The sequence below is a fragment of the Cupressus sempervirens genome, chromosome 6, assembly GCF_028749045.1.
Source record: "Cupressus sempervirens isolate cs-2001-9-10 chromosome 6, ASM2874904v1, whole genome shotgun sequence".
In the NCBI taxonomy this organism is placed as follows: domain Eukaryota; kingdom Viridiplantae; phylum Streptophyta; class Pinopsida; order Cupressales; family Cupressaceae; genus Cupressus; species Cupressus sempervirens.
This window is the reverse complement of record NC_143123.1, coordinates 55,526,450-55,548,316: the sequence shown is the minus strand read 5'-3', so window position 1 is coordinate 55,548,316 and position 21,867 is coordinate 55,526,450. Positions and strand designations below refer to the sequence as shown.

The 21,867-nt window shown below is 33.6% G+C and overlaps 1 pseudogene; it reads left to right on the top strand.

The window, feature by feature from the left end:
• Positions 1–256: 256 nt before the first annotated feature.
• Positions 257–21,867, top strand: part of LOC149551110 (transcription factor MYB1-like) — a 47,978-nt pseudogene continuing 26,367 nt past the window's right edge.

The window sequence follows — 21,867 nt, the reverse complement described above, 5'->3', positions numbered from 1 at the left end:
TATATATATACATGTATATATATATGTATATATATATATATATATATATATATATATATACATGTATATACATGTATATACATGTATATACATATATATGTATATACATGTATATACATATATATGTATACATGTATATATATATATATACATGTATATACATGTATATACATGTATATACATGTATATACATGTATATACATGTATATATATGTATATATATATATATATAGTGTTCTACAAATGTAGAGAAATGATGGTTGCAGATGTAAATAAGTGTGGAAAGACTTGTAGATTGCATTGGTTGAGCTATCACCGACCAGATATCAAGTGTGGAAACATCTCAAGTGATGAGGAGGAGCTTATAATTAGATTACATTGTCTCCTTGGCAACCGGTTTGTCAATAAAATGTTCCAAAATTTATGTATTCATTTCCATTTGGAAGCATATATATATATATATATATATATATATATGTACATATATACATGTATATATACATATACATATATATAAATGTATATATATATACATACATATATAGATAGATATATGTATATATGTGTATATGTATATATATGTATGTATATATTTATATGTATATGTATATATATGTGTATATGTATATATATATATGTATGTATATATATATATATGTATGTATATATTTATATGTATATGTATAAATATACACATATACATATAAATATATACATACATATATATACATATACACATATATACATACATATATATATACATATATATATATATGTATATATAATATATATGTATATGTATATATATCTAGGAATGCTGCTTGGGTGAACAAATAATGAAATAAATAATTATTGGAACATCTATCATAGAAAGAATTGTAAAACTTCCATAAGAATTCAAAATAGAAAAGAATCAATTGGTTCAAATGGAGATGAAAATGATGATATTGTTTTGATTAAGTAATGTGAGAAGGGCCCAAATCCATTAAATCAAAATAACATCAAGTCAATAGAAAATAGAAATAAGGTCACAAGAAGTGACACTTACCAGACATAACCCAAACTAGAACAAACAACAAAAAAGAATATAAAATAGAACTTAGAACAACTAACTAGGTTGGGACAAAATCTAAAACTAGTCACCATCTAAAAAGGCCCTACAACTAGACCAAGATGTAGCCAACAAAAAACAAAAAACAAAAAACAACATCCACCTATTGCATTGAGTTCAACAACCTAAACAACTACACTGATCCAATCCAACAACCAACACCATCACGAATCAACACACTGTTACTCCCATATATTATCAAGCTAGCAATTAGTGTCAAAAGTCGCCAAGAGACAAAAAGCATATCAACTGAGTTACTATATTGACCAAATGATGGAGGAAATGATTAAGTTTAATAGTTATGATCAAGATAGGTATTTACCAGGTGATTTTGTACTTACCGAGCCAAAGACATAACTGAGTCATAGGACATTACTGAACTACACAATTGTAACCGAGTAGAATATTCAATAGGTGATTGCATGAAGAACACAATATTTGCCAAGTAATACAACAATTACATCAAAGTTTGATTTGCAACAAAAATTGATAAGATGCAATTGTACTAAGTAAAGAAATGGTTTACATCAAAGAGGTGTTCTAGAAAGTTCTCAAATCCTAATTAGGTTTGTTGGTGTTATAAAACTATTGAATCAACAAAATGCTTGATAGCAAAATGATATCACTCACACAATCTAATGATTAACCAATTCCTATTAACAATTATATGTGCAAACCATTTGGACCCAACTTCAACAAAACCAAGGGTTGTTTTCTACTCTTTAGGCTCTAGAAAACCAAGGTCGGTATACCCCAGGGATGATTCAAGACTAGGAAACACTGTATGAGAATTATTTCAGTTTCATTCTGATTCTCATCTCAAATCCTTAAATACATGCATAATTCTTGACAATTTGATAGACACATCCCATATAATAGATTTGGCCAAAATTCTTCTATAGATCTGCACATGTTCTTAGCAATAGTGGCTAATTGAAGCTAAAACATTCCATGCAAACAAGTACCGACCAACTTTGAAGATCTTCAGGAAATAAAAGTAAAATTGATTATTATTTTGCATTTGAAAACCAGTTATGACACATTTCTCTTCTAGCTAAATCAATTTGACCAGTGCCTAATCCATTAGGGTTTAAGTCTACTACAAATCCTTAGATCTAATTTGTTTCCTTACAAAAAATATTATTAGCAATTCTTATCAGAATTCATCATTCAGAAATCCTTTCTACTAGTATAGCAACCTTATCAAATTCATCAAAGCTTTTACTTAATCCATTGAACTAATAGCAATGTTGAACAGATATACAAACTAACTGGATTGCATTTAATTGCACAAGCCTTTACTCATACAATATCAAGATGACCAAGTAACTAAAAGGAGACAAAATTTAGAAAGAACTGATATGGGGATAGCTCATAATTTGTATTCATTTTCTTTGAAAATTGTATACATTTGCAGTAAACTCAGAATGACCTTAGGAAAAACACAAAGAGCATTCTATATTAATGTATCCTCAAGAACTAACAGAGATAATACATCATAAAACTTTCTCAAACATTGGACCGAAACCAAGCTAAGTATATCACCTAGAAACAATAGAAATCAGACCCTTTCTCTAGCCCTAGAATCTCACTTATATAGTATGAGATACAACAAGCTTCAGGCTAAGAGAAATTGATAGGTGTCTTTTACAAGAGATATTTACATACACCTATCACAAAATGACAAAAATGTAAGTAACAGAAAGACTTATACATCAAACATTCCTTTTGTAGGCCCCTTTCTATTACATCCCTTGGAATCAACAAAGTAAAAAGATTTGATTCTTCTATGAATCTAATTCCTCAGAATAAGTGACCATGAGGCTTGAAAGTGATGTGTCCTCTTTAGTTACCTGCAAGTTTACTTTCACTTGGGGATTTTCTCTATCTTCGTCCTCAACTGTTAAAGTAACAGTTACACTTGCATCATCTTTTGCCTCATCATCTTCTAACATCTACTCTATAGACATGAACTTATCTTTCCACTCATTATAAGCAGTGTCATCTGGCCAATCAAAACTTAGGACTTCTCTTTGTACAGTTATCAGGGAATTTGCAATTGCCTCCATATCCATCAGATCTTTTTTGATGGTGTTATAGAATAACTACACTTTTACTAGCTCTTCATTTGTCCTTTTCCACAACAAATGACGAGTCTCATTAATGATTTTATTCATCCTTTCATAAATTATTTCATCTAATTCTCTTTTCCACTCTTCCTTTTCCTTCACTTTATCAATGGTCTTTAAAGCACAAGGAAATAAATCAAACTTCTCTATAATATGCTTGGAAAAAAAAATTAATCTTTTTTGAAAAGAATCATGTTTGTCATCAAAACCTTGCAATTTATTTAGAAAATCAAAGATCTGTTCTATTTGATGACATGGTAATTGAATGAAAGATATACACATAGTAGTGATATATTTATTCCTTTCTATCCATTTCTGCATAAGGGGTCTGAAACTACCCTCATTTTTCTTCAATTCATCCTTGATAACAAATCAAAAAATGATGGCCATTCAATTCTATCTACTAAATACATGACACCCTATCTCAATTTTGCTTCACACTAATCATTTAGCTCCACATGCAATGCATATAATTTATTCTTTTCTTCCTCAAATTCCTTTACAGTGTAGAATGATGACCTTTCCTGGGGTGTCTGGTATTTCAACAATTGGAGTGGACTGAAAAGGCTCAATTGGTGGCCATGGAGGGTACATAATCCTTGGTTTACTGGTTTCTTGTACTAATTTTTTCCCCAAGTACCTTCTCCATTTGAGATATTTTGTTCTCTACTGATTGTATCTATATACCCCTCTCCTCATATGCTTTCAAAACTTCTTCAAACCTAGCATTGAGTTGGGAAAATCTATCTTCTTCCTGGCTAGATACAACACTACCAAATTTTAACATTTCTAAGGCCATTCCTATTATCTACTTACTGCCTACCTCACCAACCTTGAAAACTATCAATGCACCAGTATGCTGTGCAGTAGAGATTTCCTACATTCTGGTCTTGTCTTTTTTTTCAATTGACCAAATAACAAGGGCTTGGTGGTCATCGCTAAACTTGACTCCCCTATGAGCCTATAATATCTCTTCCTCACTCTTAAGCTAGACATCCTCTTGTTTTGAGAAAATTTGCAACTTTTTGATTTAGTAATGGTGAATTTTTATATTATACCCATGCATTAAGGTCGCACGAAGGAACTCTGAATCATATTATCTCCTGTAGCAATTATTTTCGTGTTTGTGCTCCAACTTTTAATTTCACCCTTTGATCCTATGATGATCAGACAGCTTTACTTGAAAAAACAAAAAGCTTCAAAACTTTTAGAACCCTTGGCCATGTGTCAAAAGGGCACATGCCCACATTACTTAAAATTCTTGCAACTTCTTATTGCGGGCATGCGTTCTCCATCGATCTTTCCTAGATCAATGATGGGCCAAAGTCCTTTTCTTTCACGGCCCACTCAGCTGACTTAACCAATAAAATATCATCCTTTTACCAACGTGCTTTGACAAATTTGACTGTGGCATTTAAAGTTTTAGCACCCTTGACATCACCGCTTCTAACTTGGCATACCTGTCATATTCCACCAATGAGTGCATTTTACTTAATCTGACCTTTCTAGCATGGCATGACTCATCATTCCCTTTAAGTCTTAGTCCCACTATGCCTACTTGCCCACATTAATTAAATGTCAAGCAAGTCCATATTGTAGGTAAGCACTAACCCTAGATCTTATTCAGATTGACGGCGATCAAAAATATTATGTGAATGTAATATCTAGTCAGCTAGTTAGACCAATGAGATGCTTTCTCTATACTCCAGCTTATCTAACAAGTACCACATAAGACAAGTTGTTATTATCCTCTAAGAAAGGCTGGCCCATGATGTCACACTATTCCATGCATCACATTGGCACTTCTCTACAAAGTATAACATTTGTGCACTTTATTATTACAGGCATGTGCTATAGCCCTTGATTCATTGCAAGATCAACGACCAGAAACTCCAAACTATAGAATAATACCTTCATTAAAGAACAATCCAATGATATTGCAAGAATTTCAAAATGTGTGTGAGAATAATGACAACTCTACAAGAAGGTCTGACTAGCTCTGACAACCACGAACCTTTTGTGGTGAACTAAGGCTTAAACGTTAGCAGGGCCTATGTGTCGAAAAGGTGCTTGCCCACAATATTTAAAGACCTTGCAGCTCCATATTATGGACAAGCCTCAACCCTCAACCTTAAAAGGATCTATGATGCTTCACAAATATCGTGACTTGGACCTTTTTCAAATAAAATAATGCAATAAAGGTATCTTTGCATGGATAAACCTTTAGGATAAAAATGTCCCGCCAAAATTTATTTGACATAATAATTTCTAAAGTTTTCAAAGGTGAGGGCCAAACAAGGCAAGGCACAAGGTTATTTGGTGAATTTTTTGCCTAGGGTTTTTTAACCAAATTTCAAATTACTTGGAGTGCACATTTAGGGTTTTTCACTGCTAAATACAACAAAACAAAGGTGGTGAAAAACTAGGCCAATAGTGGCTCTGTATGGGAACAATGAATAAGAAAGATTCATATGAGGGCTCAAAATCCCTGGGAGAAGCAAACCATGAGCTTGACCTTAAAAACTATTACAACTTAGAGATAGAAAAAATGAAGAACAAAAGAATATATAGGGACTATATAGAAGACACAAATATTATACAGAATGTACAATGAAACCTAGACTACTATTCATGGAGAAAAAGAAGTATTTTTTAAGAAAATTACCTCTTCAAGAACTATCCATGATCTGGCAGCTAAAGAATATTATTTGAAAGATCTTTGAGAGCATAAGAATCCTCACCCCAAGTATTTTCAATCAAATAAGGTCCTAACTAGATAGGATCAAATTTTCCATGTTTTCCTTTATCCTCAATTTTTGAATTCCACATTAAGACTAGATCTCCATCTTCAAACTTCTTGCTTACCATTATTTTATCATAGAGCTTCTTGACTTGTAGTTGTAACTTTTGGTTCTTAAGAGATGCTTCTCTTCTAGTTTCTATCAATCCTACCAGTTCATCCATCCTTTCTTGCATTTCATCTGTAGTATCTTCATCATATAAATGAACGTAATTGTAGAGTCCTATCAATTTGTTCTAAGGCATTCTAGCCTGAATTCCATATACCAAATCAAATGGTGCCACACCAATAGCCTTTTTGATAGTCACTCTATTAACCTATATGGCTAATTGCAATTTAGAATCCCAAGCTTTCTTATTATCATCCAATGTCCTTTTTATTATTTTCAACAAACTCTTATTTGTAGATTCAGCTTGTCCATTTCCTTGTGGATGATATGGGGAAGATGTTGATCTAGTAATTCTATATTTGTCACAAAATTTCTTGAATTCTTTAGACCTAAAGCACATTGCATTATCTGTTACAATCTTTTGAGGACAACCAAATCTAGAAATAATGTTACTAAGCAAAAAAATATTAACAACTTTACTAGTAGCATTTCTTGCAAGGATTGCTTCTACCCACTTTGTGAAATAGTTAGTAGCAACTAAAATCTAGGAATAGGAAGTGCTAGATTTGGGAGAGATTTTACCTTTGAAATCCATACCCCATTATTGAAAAGGTGCTTGGACTTCAATTGGCTTTGATGGAATATCACCTAAAATTTTCAGTTTTCTAGCAAATCTTTGGCAAGCATCACATGTCCTAGTCATGACTTGAGCATCCTTGAAAAGAGATGGCCACCAAAATCCTACTCTCATCACTTTATGTGCAATGGTCTTGGCCATATAGTGTCCTCCACAAACTACAACATGCATTTCATTTAAAACCTTTTTTTCCTTTTCTTGATCAATACATTTTAGTAACACTCTCTCAAAATTTCTCCACCATAGACCACCTTTGACAATTATGTATCTGATGGCTTGTAATTTAGTATTCCCTTTTTCATTTTCTATCAAATGGGAGGGAGCTTCCATGTGTTGAAGATAATAGAGAACATTTACATACCAATCATAATGATCCATGTCACATAAGTTAGATCTGAGGTCATCAACTACCATATTTATCTGATTAGCATCCAAATTAGATTTAGCCATGAGTTTAGCCAAACCTTGACCTCTTCCCAAATTAGTTATCTGTATTTCAATATTGAATTCTTGGATCCTATTGATCCATCTACACCTTCTTCTTGACACTTCTTGCTAAGAAAATATGTCTTTGACAGTAGCACTAGGCACAAATGCAATGACAATAGCACCTATCAAGTAGCATCTGAAAGCCTTAACAGCCTTTACTAGAGCATATTCTTATCTTTTATTTATCTCATATTTCAATTTAGTAGGCTGCAATGACTTACTAAAAAAAGCAATGGGTTGTTCATACCCTTCTTCATTTTTTTGCAACAAGACTATAGCTACAGTGTGGAAAGATGCCAAAGAAAAAATGTGTATAGGATTTTTATAATCTAGAGTTCTTAGTACTGGAGCATTTTTTATTACAGTTTTAATATCCCACAATGCTTGTGAAGGCTCACCATTCCAATCTATAGTGGCTCCCTTCTTGAGCATTTTAGAAATAGGTCTACTAATTTTAGCAAAGTTTGTAACAAAACTCCTCAAAAGATTAACTTTCCCAAAGAAAGACTATATTCCTTTCACATTTTTGGGCTTAGGCACCTTATCAATGGCTGCCACTCTTTTAGGGTCTATCTTCACACCATCCTTCGACACTATATGTCCTAATAATCTGCCTTCTGTCACCCCAGAGTACATTTCTTTGAGTTCAAGGATACTCCATATTCCAAAGCTTTCATAAAAAAATTCTCCAAATGCCTACAGTGATCCTCAGCCTTCTTAGAATAGGATCTAAGATCAACCTGGTATACAACCATAAATTTTTTTTTATAATCATGAAATGCCACATCTATAGCTCCTTGGAAAGTAGCTCATGCATTAATCAAGCCAAATTGCATTCTTACATACACATAGGTTCCCCATGGGGTTGTGAAGGTTATCTTAAATTGTTCATTTTTCTTTACCAGAACTTGATTGTATCCAGAGAAGCCATCCATCATGGACATTAGCTTAGAACCAGTTACTTGCTGCAACATGGCCTCCATATTTGGTAATCCATAATTATCCTTGAAGGATGCAATGTTCAAATTCTTGAAATCCACACATAATCTTATGTCTCCATTTTTTTTTTCTGATAGGTACCAAATTTGAAACCTAGGTGGAATGTCTAATTGGTTTGATTATCCCCCCATCCCTTAATTTCATCAATTCTTCTTGCATTTTGGGAGCTAGGGTAGGGTTTACTAGTCTTTTTTTCTGTCTAAAAGGTTTTACATTATCCTTTAGTGGTATGACATGTTGGAACAAATCTTCCCTATAAGCCTTAAGGTCATCATATGACCATGCAAAAACATGTCTATACTTCCTAAGCAAGTCAATTAATGGTTTTCTAATTTCAGCAGGCAATTTTTGGCCAATATAAACTTTTTTGGGAGCTTCATTAGTACCAATGTTTATCTCTTCTAATTCTTGAGGCTTAGGGTCCTTAGCTCCTAGTTTTACTCTATCCTGATTATTAAAAATACTTTCCAAAACCACTAACCCCTTAGGCACCTTGTTGGTTTTCAACTGCATAATCTCCTGGCCAAAAATGGTTTTCTTACCATCTATAGTTTCAACTAAATCACTAAAATCCATTTCTTGACCATAGTATTTGTCTTCATTTAACAAAAAATTTATAATGACTTTGTCATCTTCAAAGACTTGCCAATTTTCAACATTATCAGTTATCGAAGGTCTACTTTGTACTTCAATTTGTGAAATTCCTACAAATGATATCTCCTTAGGTTTGATTGTTACATTTGCTAATAAATCAGCCATCTTATTCTGATTCCTATCTCTCCATGAGATACCAAATGCATCAAAAGATTTTATCTAGTCCAAAACAACATTTTTATACTACTTTAATCTCCTGTTCTTGGATGCATAGGTTTCTTTTATCTTGGAGATAACTAGTTCCGAGTCCCCTATAACATGCAATTTCTTAATTCCATGATGGGTAGAAACTTTCAATCCTAACAACAAGGCTTCATACTCTGCCATGTTATTTGTGCAAGAAAACTTTAAAGTGAATGAGTATCTGAAAGTATTTTTCTCAGGAGAAACAAAAACTACCCCTACCCCTGCACCCTCTTTAGAATGAGCCCAATCAAAAAATATTGTCCATAATATTGGTGAGTTTGTACAACATTCAACTTCATGTTCAATTATAGCAGGAAAATTCTCAACTTCTTGAATAATCAATTCAACTTTAAATGAATTTACACTAGTATCTAAGAAATAAGTGGCATCTTTGTCAATTTCTTCCCCTAAAATGTGACTGACCCTTGGCTCTCTATTTACCTTGACAACTTTATCTCTGATGTGAAAAGTAGCATAGGTTAAGTCACATTGTAGACTACCACCCATAGTAACACTCCACTTTCTAGAAAGCAACATTCCATAGTGTGGAGGTATATCCACTACAAGGACTGACATGGTCAACTCTATTTTAGGATATGCAACTAATTTGAATGGTAAAGCATTTATGGTACCTATGATTGGGACTTCCCTAGCATCCATTCCTCTGCATTTTCCCTACTTGGTGTCCACTTTCAACCTTAAAGCTTCCATTACTTTGAAAGGCATTATGGTATTAGAAGCTTTTGAGTCTATCATGCAATTTTTTAGGGTCTTTCCATTTATGATCAAACTAAGGAAAAATGGGTCAATATCTTCTATATATGCCACTAAGGAATCATCTAAAAATATTTGGGGAATCTGAGATATGATACCACTATCCTCTACTACTAATGTGGTTTGTTGGATAACACTTTGTTCTACAATAGTATTGTTGTTTCCTATCCGTCCCAACCATGATAAAGCCTTGCTTTTTATGCTCTTCAATTCTAAGAAGTTCAGACAAATGTAATTTTACAGTTATTTGGGACAACATGGAAATCATATCAACAGGTTCAAAAATAGTGGGTTTTACAAGAAAACCTAGAATTGAAGTCTTTTGAATAGCAAGCACCATTGTTTGCTTGATAGTATCAAGTCCTGATTTCTTTGTTTGCACAACTAGTTTTGTTGTTTCATTTGTTTGAAATTGAACCTTCTTTTTTGGTTCCAACTTCTTAACTTTGTTGTCTTTGATCTTAGGCACATCTATATTGACCTTATTTTTGTCATTCATCTTATGGGTGATATCTTTGATGAATACAATGGATGGCTTTTCTACATCATTATTTACTATTCTATTCCTCAAATTGTAGTTACTATGAACTTGGGAAATCATTTCTGATGTAATTCTGTCAATCTCCTCTTTGGAGGGCATTCTTAAGCTTATGTGACCTATGTCAGAAGATGTAACACAGACCATATCTTCATCATAACCTTCATCACCTGAAAGCACTTGCTGATAATGTAAATGATAAGTGATTCTTTGACCAGTAATATCATTTTTAGGTTCTTCACAATCATAATCTATAAAATCATCACACATGCTTACCATATTGAAACTTATATCATCATGGCTTTTCTCCTCATTTTCTTCTTCAAGTTGCACACCTTGATCTAGGGAAAATGATTGAGAGACAACACAATAATCAAAAGAATGAGGTGATTGACATACAATGCACCATGGTACATCATCATTCATATTTAGAGTGTTCCTTTCTAAGGGGTTTGGAGTACCCTTATCCTTCACATTTTGTGTCTAGTTAGGAACTGGCTTACCATCTTTCCATTGGGTAGTGTAAGGGTAATTTTGCATTCTAGGCTATCTATTGAAACTGCTATTATTCACAAGGGTTCTCTCAGCAACATTTGGCTTATTGAAATTAGTGGGATTCATCTTCTTCAACAATTCCAAGACCTGGCCTATAGTAGGTTCTTCTAGATTTTTTCCTATTGGAGTTTTACTATCCTCCCTTTTTTTATTATTCTTGGGATTGAAAAGCTTTGGGTCATCTCTCCTACCCATTTTTCTAGATTCTTTCCTATTATTTTCTATATTTACTAAAACTTTATAGGCATCCCTTAAAGTTTTGGGATCCTTATCCCTCAATTGATAAGCCATTTTTCTATCAAAAGCATTAAAATATGTTGTGAGACAAACATCCTCATTCAACCTCATAACTTGAAATAGTTTGTATATACCTTTCTAGAATCTAACATTTAAATCAAATGTGGACTCATTAGGATTCTTCCTGATGTTATTGAATTCATTTAACATGAATCTTGCATTATTGTTTTCTCCATATTGCTCCTTGAACAAATTTTCCAAGTCACTCCAAGAGGTAATACTATCATCAAGCAACCTTCTAAGCCAATCCCTTGCATCCTCAGTTAGTGAATGAACAAACAACTTCATGACCACATCTTCATGTTCAACTTCATAATCATTCAACATGTCTATGAAAACTCTCAAATGTTCTTCACTAGTAACAACATTATTTCTAGAGAATTTAACCACTTTATCTCTTAAATCAAAAGATATGGGATGTGGAGCACTAGGAATACCTGCAAATGATATTTGTCTATACTTTTCCATGTATATAGGTTTCTTCTAGAAACCAGGAAAATTTGAGGTACTTGCTATATTAGCTTGGTTTAGAGGAACATTTTGGGATTGTTGAGGTTGGATAATAGGGACATGAGTATAACTGGTAAATGATGAGGTAGGAGCAGACTGAGATATTCCTTGAATTGAGACTATTGGTCTAGAGGGAGGTATAGAAGTTGAAGCTGGGAGGGATAAATTTGGCCATGAGGCTAATGCAGAATTAGATTGTAATAAACTAAATTTTTCTCCTAGTTTCTACTACTTGAGCTTCATTCTCCACCTTCTCAAGCTCTTTTGCAAGATCTTCCTTCTCTTTTCTAGCCCTTTCCAAGTCTAAATCTAACTTTGACATGGAGTGTTGTATGGGTTTTCTTGGTTGAGCTTGTGGTTCATTTATTTGAACTCCTATAGCTTTACCCTTTCCTTTGTCTATAGCTCTCACAATGGGTTTTACAAGATTTACTTACACAGGTTTATAGTCTTGGACTTGAGAAATAATTGGTTATTTCTTTTGATTTAGGCATTTTTCTTGTTCTTGAACTTTAGCTCTCAAACCATCTACATCTCCAAAAACATCAGTATGAAGAGTCATAGTTTTTTCTACTAACTTTTTATTCTGCTCCTTCAAGGCAGCCATCCTTCTCAGTAGAGCATCTCTTTCTATTATGGCATCCAAGGTGGCTTGCTCCTTCTCTTTTTCAATGATGAATGTGCTTACCTTCTTCCTCAACAACCCATTTCTTCAGAAATCCTATCTCTGACTATACTTCTGCAAGATCTATAGAAGTAGCTTCTAAATCAACAAGATCATCTAGATCTATAAGATTTGGTTCCTCATATGGACTATTTTAGGATTAGAGGGATTTCCAAAAGAATTCTTGAATCCTATCCTATGATGCATCTCAACTATGAGTTCTGGTCTAGGGGAAGTATTCCCTACTGGTGACATATCTTTATCTTGATATGCTCTTTCATCTAGTACTGGGGTACTGAAAATGCCTCCTAAGAGTCTTGTGCTTTCAGATTCAAAACTGAGTGAAGAAGACTCTCTCCCTAATACTGGTTGATACTAGGAATTGATGGATACACTACCTCTAGGTTTACAAGTAGGATTTGGATCTGTCCTTTTCTTATTTTGGTTCTTTCTACAACCTTTCAGTAAATTAGCATACATTGGTTCATTAGGATGAGTTCTTGTGTAAGCTCTTGTGTTTCTCCTTTTGTCATCCATACTCACTATTTTATAAAATTAGCACTAGCTCCAAAACCTGTACTGAGTTGCCACCCTTTTCTTGGGAAAATACATGATTACAATTACTCCTGACTTTGAGGAAAAACACAAGTAGAGATAGAAATATCAAATAAAGATGGACCAATTACTGATATTGTATGACTACAACTCATGCTTGTTAGATAAGACACCTAGAGAAACTGGATATGTCAATGTGTCGATGTGGTACTTGGGCTATTCTCTCTTTAAATTCTCAAGGTTTGTCACTAAAATATCACCTTATAACCATGGGAAAAACTTAGATAATCTGACACACACATACACAATAGGACAAAAGAATCTACAGTAAATTTCATAGATGTGTTGGACAACTCCCTAGTAAAGTCACCATTTTGTTGGTATTTTAAAACTATTAAATAAATAAAATGCTCAATACAAAAATGATATCAATCACACAATTTAAGGATTAGCTAATTCCTATTAACAATTATATGTGTAAACCATTTGGACCCAACTTCAACAAAACCAAGGGTGGTTTTCTACTCTTTAGGCTCTACAAAACTAGGGTGGGTCTACCTAGGGATGATTCAAGACTAGGAAACACTGTATGAGAATTATTTTAGTTTCATTCTGATTCTCATCTCAAATCCTCAAATACATAATAATTCTTTACAATATGATAAACACATCCCATATAACAGATCTGGCTAAAATTATTCTATAGATATGCACGTGTTCTCAACAATAGTGGCTAACTGAAGCTAAAACATTCCATGCAAACAAGTACCAACCAACTTTGAAGATCTTCAAGAAATAAAAGTAAAATTGATTATAATTCTACATTAAAAAACCATTTATGAGACATTTCTCTTCCAACTGAATCAATTTGACCAGTGCATAATCCATTTGGGTTCAAGTCTACTACAAATCTTTAGATCTAATTTGTTTCCTTACAACAAATATTGTCAACAATTCTTATCAGAATTCATCATTCAAAAATCCTTTCTACTACTATAGCAACCTTATCAAATTCATCAAAGCTTTTACTTAATCCATTGAACTAATAGCAGTGGTGAATAGATATACAACCTAATTGGATTGCATTCAATTGCAGAAGCCTTTACTCATACAATATCAAGATGACGAAGTAATTAAAATAAGACAAAATTCAGAAAGAATTGATATGGGGAGAACTCATAATTTGTATTGATTTTCTTTGAAAAATGTATACATTTGTAGTAAACTCAAAATGGCCTTAGGAAAAACACAAAGATCATTCTATATTAATGTATTCTTAGGAACTAACAGAGATAATACAGCATAAAGCTTGCTCAAACATTGGACCAAAAAAAAACTAAGTATATCACATAGAAACAATAGAAATCGGACCCTTTCTCTAGCCCTGGAATCTCACTTATATAGTATGAAATGCAACAAGCTTTAGGCTAAGAGAAATTGGCAAGTGTCTTTTACAAGAGATATTTACATACACCTATCACAAAATGACAAAAATGTGAGTAACAAAAAGACTTATACATCAAACATTCCTCTTGTGGGCCCCTAATTGTTAGATCCCTTGGAATCAGCAAAGTACAATGATTTGATTCTTCTATCAATCTAATTCCTCAGAATAAGTGACCATGAGGCTTGAAAGTAATGTGTCCTCTTCAGTTACCTACAAGTTTACTTTCACTTGGGGATTTTCTCTGTCTTCATCATCAACTGTTAAAGTAACAGTTACACTTGCATCATCTTCTGCCTCGTCATCTTCTAACATCTGCTCTATAGACATGAACTTATCTTTCCACTCATTATAAGCAGTTTCATCTGGCCAATGAAAAATCAATAATTCTCTTTGTATAGTTATCAGGGAATTTGCAATTGCCTCCATATCCACTAGATCTTTTCTGATGGTGTTGTAGAATAACCGCACTTTTACAAGCTCTTCATTTGTCCTTGCCCACAACAAATAACCAGTCTCATTAATGATTTTATTCATCCTTTCAAAAATAATTTCATCTAATTCTCTTTTCCACTCTTCCTTTTCCTTCACTTTATAAATGGTCTTTAAAGCACAAGGAAATAAACTTGGAAAAACAAATAATTTATCTTTTTTGAGAAGAATCTTGTTTGTCATCAAAACCTTGCAATTTATTTAGCAAATCAAAGATCTATTCTATTTGATGACATGGTAATTGAATGATACATATATAGATAGTAGTGATATCTTTATTCCTTTCTGTCCATTTCTACATAAGGGGTCTAAAACTACCCTCATTTTTCTTCAATTCATCCCTAATGGTTGCAATCCTTGATAACAAATCAAAAAATTATGGCCATTCAATTCTATCTACTAAATACTGTTAGAATTATTTTAGAATAACTAAGAGGGGGGATGAATCAATTATTCGAGGTCCAATAATGTCCAATACAATTTTTTTGTCAAATCCTTCTAGCATATAATTGAAATTATCATGCATGCAATTAAACTTTAAACAATCATAAAAAGTAAACATGCATCACACCATAACGCAAAGGATTTTGGTGACCTAGAAACCCTCTAGGAATAAGAAGGTAAAACTAGGGTGGGGATGACACCCACAAAATAATTGCGCAATTGATTTCAACCACTTCTGATGGTTTACCCTATTAAAGGCTTGCCCTGTTGAAGGCTTTACACATTGTTAGATGTGACTCTATTAAAGGATTTCTACACCCTATTAGGAGTGTGCCCTATTAGAGGACTTGAGGGAATTTGCAATTGCCTCCATATCCACTAGATCTTTTCTGATGGTGTTGTAGAATAACCACACTTTTACAAGCTCTTCATTTGTCCTTGCCCACAACAAATAACCAGTCTCATTAATGATTTTATTCATCCTTTCAAAAATAATTTCATCTAATTCTCTTTTCCACTCTTCCTTTTCCTTCACTTTATCAATGGTCTTTAAAGCACAAGGAAATAAACTTGGAAAAACAAATAATTTATCTTTTTTGAGAAGAATCTTGTTTGTCATCAAAACCTTGCAATTTATTTAGCAAATCAAAGATCTATTCTATTTGATGACATGGTAATTGAATGATACATATATAGATAGTAGTGATATCTTTATTCCTTTCTGTCCATTTCTACATAAGGGGTCTAAAACTACCCTCATTTTTCTTCAATTCATCCCTAATGGTTGCAATCCTTGATAACAAATCAAAAAATTATGGCCATTCAATTCTATCTACTAAATACTGTTAGAATTATTTTAGAATAACTAAGAGGGGGGATGAATAAAGGATTTACATAGAGCTATTAAATCCACCCAAGTCCATGGGATTTACAGTCACCTTCTCAAAAGAATCTTTTATCCCTCTCTGAGGATCTCCTATCCTTCTCCTAAGGATCTCTTATCCTTCTCCTAGGGATCTTGTATCCTTTTCCTGAGGCTTATCCACCTAGCTATTAAGCTAACCTAGAAATGTAGGATTTTAATGTCTAATACAATGGTAAGAAAGTATTAGAAAGGTTTTGACCTGATAAAGATTGCAACTCTAACCTTGTAGATTTCAGATCACTCTTCAATTCTTTTCTTTGCTTTTCTTCCTTGGAGTATTGACTATTTGTCCACCCTTCAAGATCTATCTCCTTGAGTTCTTCCACTTGTTATGCCAATGCACTCTATGATCACTTGATCAACTCAGAGTCTTGATGCTCTGCTCTTACTCCTCAATGTGTCCTCTTCTTGACACTTCACGCAAGCCTTCTCTTGGCTTCTTCACATGACCACACTTATGACCAACTTACTCTCTCTCCCCTTTCTGCTGATCTCTGACCTGTGACTCCTTATAAAGAAGTTTTGTTCTTGATTTCTCACTAAAGTCTTCCTGCTCACCAATTTGAATTGATCTAAGAAAATGATATTATTTTCCCTCCAAATTGTTTCTTCCAGAAACTTCATCAGTATTTTCCTTGAATTGGTTTGCATGGTTTACATAAAATTATGTGACATCTACTCATCATCCTTATTATCCAACTAATTCAAAAAATTCAATGTAACAAACTTATCGCTACTGATCTGGTGAATCTTTTACTTGACAAATAATGTAGCAACTTAGCATCATTGGTTTATTGATGCTCGAACCTAACTGGCTTACTCGGCTTCTATTTTTATTTACTAATGCTTGACACTATCTAGTTCTACATTGCTCAACATCCAATGTGTTTCTTGGTTACTCAACTCTTGAAGGATTACTGTGTTACTTGGCACCTGAATGATCTTGCTCAGCACCTAAAGAATTACTTGGCACACATTGAAGTTGAACTTACTCAGCTTCAACTGAGAATTTTCTTGGCTCTAACTAGCTTGCTCAACTCTCACACTATTTCATCAATGACTTAGTTGATCCTTATACTTCATTACAACATCATAACTTCAACCTTTCTCTAGGTGTTCTAGTTACATCTTATTGATTGCCTCCTCCTTGTCAATCAACTAAGTGATAGTATTTGGATCACTTAAGCAATTGCCATTCCTGCAAGTAGTAAGTTTGACATCAATGACAAAATAATGATTGAAAGTATTCTTTGCCATCATTCTTTATTCAAATATCTTTTCAATCATTTCCAACAATCTCCCTCTTTGGCATTGATGGCAAACTAAACTGATCAATTGATTGAGCTGATCAACTTAGTTACCACCATAATTATATACCAAATAGAAAACTTGTTGTTATTACATATCTTCCTTTTTCTATCATGTCTCGCTCTTTTGCTGATACAAACTAAATCCTTTGTTCTGCTTCTCCCTCTTGACTGTGGCATCCTTATTCTGTATTCCCGATCCTTCCTTCATAGCTGCTTGCTGATCATTTTCTTATCTCTTCTAAATCTCCTTCTTTCATCTCTCCTTTTTTCTACTACTGATCTCATACATTCTCATACATATCTTTCATTTCTCCTTTCATTGATTAGTTTCTCATAAATCTCCCTCTTTGACATAAATGCCAAAGATGTAGCATCTTCAACATGCTAAATATAAGCCTTGCATCTCATGTTTTCTCCCTCTATCACCATGCTTGTGACTAATATAGGATTTATGTTCCTATTTTCATCCTCTGCATCATTCTTTTAATATTTCAATGATCTACTCCTATTGATGTAGGGAAACTTCTTTGTTGCTTTAGACTGCTTGAGTTAGGGGCATTACCCCCAAATTTCCTCTAAGATATTCATAAGGATCCTTGGGCAATGGTTTGGTGAAGATATCTGCAATTTGTTCCTTTGTGTGAATGTACTCCATCTTCACTTGTTTTTCTTCCACCAATTCTCTAACATAGTGATACTTGATTGCAATATGCTTGGTTTTTGCATGCATTACTAGATTCTTGGATATGTTTATAGCACTTGTATTATCACAATATAGTATCATAGTTTTGGTTACCTCTTCTTTCATTCCTTTCAATAGATGTTTGAGCCACACAATGTTTGTGCAATTGACTATTGCTGCCACATATTCTACTTCTACAGTGGACTGGGATGTGCATGTTTGTTTCTTGCTAGTCCAAGTAACTAGTCTTTTACCTAAGAATAATGCTCCTCCACTTGTGATTTTCCTATCATCAATGTTACCTCCCCAATCTACGTCTGTGTATGCATTGAGCTCAAACTTCTCATTCTTTTTTGTAGTATAGGCAAAAATTATCAGTTCCTTTGAGATACCTCATTATCCTTTTTACTGCCATGAGATGATTTTCTCTAGGATTAGCAAAGAATCTAGCCACTATTCCAACTACTAATGCTATGTCTGGTCTGCTATGTACAACATATTATAATTTTCTAATCATGGATCTATACATTGTTTGATAGACTTTAGCTGATTCACCATTTTTGGATAGCTTATGTCATGTTTCCATTGGTGTGCTGATAGGTTTGGAGTCTTCCAATCCAAACGCCTTGAGTATCTATTTGATGTACTTTGATTGTGTCACAAATATAACATGTTTTAGTTTATGTACTTGCAATCCAACATAGAACTTGATTTCTCCAAACATAGACATCTCAAACTCATGTTTCATTTTGTCAGCAAAACTTTTGCAAATTGCTTCCTTTCCTCTAAAAACTATGTCATCCACAAAGATTTTAGATACAAGGATATCCTTACCTTCTTCTAATTTGATGTACATGTTGCTATTATCATCAGTTCTTTCAAATCCTATTTGCACTAGATACTTGTGAAGTCTCTCATACCAAGCTCTAGGGACTTGTTTTAATCCATATAGAGCCTTATGCAATTTGCATACCTTTTTTTTGTTATTTTCGTCAAAAAATATTTCTTATTGCTCTATGTAGACTTCCTCTTCAAGTATACCATTCATAAATGCAAACTTAACATCCATTTGATAGACTTTAAATCCTTTGAAGGCTGCATTATGCTAGTAAGGTCCTTACTCCTTCCATTCTAGCAACTGGGGCAATAGTTTCTCCATAGTCTAATCCTTCTTCTTGTGCATACCCTTTACAAACTAGTCTTGCCTTTTTCCTTGTGATTTCACCATTCTCATCTAACTTGTTTCTAAACACCCACTTGGTTCCAATCACATTCTTGTTAGCTAGCCTTGAGACTAAGGTCCATGTCTTGTTCTTTTTGAATTTGTTCTATTTCTTCTTTCATAGCATTGTACCAGTCATCATCTTTTATGGCTTCACTTACTATTTTTGGTTTCATTTTGTTAAGCAGACATGTCTCACTTCTGAGTCTATTCCTTGTCATTGGTCCTGCCTCTTTATTTCCAATAATTTGATCTGTAGGACAATGTCTTCTTACATACTTTTCCAATACTGGTTCTTTTCGTGTTTTCATGTTGTCTCTTTCAGAATCTAAATCTTCATGTTTATTTTCATCAAATATTTCTTCATTTCCTTCATGTTTATAGTTCTCATAATTTGAATGAACATTCTCTGTATTCTATAGCTCAACTTTTGAATGTGTCTGTTGCTCGGCATTCACTGTCTGTAACTCAACAGATATTAGGTTTTGTTGCCAATTGTCATTCTAAGTTGCAACCTCACCATTATTAGGTATACCTTCATAAAATTATACAAAGGTCTTGTACTCTTCTACTTTCTTGGTGTTCCCAACACTTTGAACTTTTGCAAGTTCATCAAATTTCACATTTGTGTTTCCTACTACTTTGTTAGTGTTAACATTCAAGCACTTATAAGCTTTAATTCTAGTAGAATAACCAAGAAATGTGCCTTCCTCACTCTTTGCATCAAACTTTCCATTTCTGGACTCTTTATATATATAGCATTTGCATCCAAATATTTTGAAATGTTTTACATTAGGAGAATGCCCATACCATAATTCAAAAGCTATTGCATTTGTACCTTTCTTGACTTGAACTCTATTGAGTGTGTAGACTGTAGTACTTACAACTTCTCTCTAGTACTTGAGTGCAACATTTTTCTTCATCATTAAGGTCCTAGCATAGTCAATAACTAATCTATTCTATCTTTCTACTATACCATTCTAAGATGTAGTCCTAGCTGTTGATGTCTACCTTTTGATTCCTCTTTCATTGCAGAATTTTTCAAATTCTGTTGATGTGAATTCACCTACTCTATCAGATCTAAGACATTTTAGGTTCTTCCCAATCTCTTTCTCAACTCTGGCCAAGTACCATTTGAACATTTGGAATGCATCTAATTTTTGTTTCAGGAACATGATTCTCATCATCCTTGAATAGTCATCTACAAATAGCATTATGTATCTGTCACCTTTGTAGCTTTTCACTTCAATAGGACCACACAAGTCAGTATGAACTAGCTCTAATACTTCATTAGAAGTATAAGCCTTGTTTTTGAAAGTTGACTTGGTCATCTTCCCTAGTTGGCATTTTTTGCACATGGTGTTATCAAGCTTCTTCAACTTTGGTAGACCTTTGACTTTCTTCATTTTGCTAATGCTTATCAGATTGTCAAAATTTACATCACATAGCCTCTTGTACCATAGCCATACATCATCAGTTTGAAAAATGAGACAAGAAGCATCTTCCACGTCTAGGTAGAACAAATTACTCCTAGTCTGGTCACCTTTTCCTATTAGACTTCCTTGAGAATCATAGATCTTGGCAACTCTATTTTCAAATTCAACCTTGCATCCTATGTTGCCTACCTGTGAGACACTTAACAAGTTATAATTCAGGCCTTCAACATAGTATGCATTATCACATGATATCTTTTTAGTAAGCTTGATACTTCCTTTCCCTTTGATCTAACATGGTGCATTGCTACGAAATCTAACACTATTTCCTTCATATTGAGTAAAGGAAATGAACTTAATTTTATCTCCAGTCATGTGATGAGAGCATCCACTGTCTATGATCCATTTGTCATTCTTGTTCATGTAGGTTACTAGGGAAGTTGCTTCATCTTCATCTGATTCATCTTTCATAGCCACATAGACTACTTCATCATCATTCTTGTTAGAGTCTTCTTCAACAATGTAGCATCTTTTTCCTTTACCTCTGTAGTCCTTGTTGTCCTCTTTCTTGTTCTTGAAGTTGCCTCCATCCTTGTAATTTTTCTTTTGTGTGCATCTAGCTGCAATGTGACCAACTTCATTACAATTGAAACAAATGATTGGTAGCTTACCTTTGAATTTGCCTCTTCCTCTATGAAATCTTCTTGCTAGTAATGCATCCAATTGGTCTACATCATCTTCATCAGTGCTACTATCAATAGATACATACTTTCCTATTCTACTCTTTTTCTTTGTTAGCACCTCCTCATTGTCTTTTATTGTCATCTTGGCTTTGAATGCAGATTCAAAGTTTTATGGCTTGTAGTTGTCAAATTTGGATAGCTCAAAGGAAGTGAGTCTTCCAATTA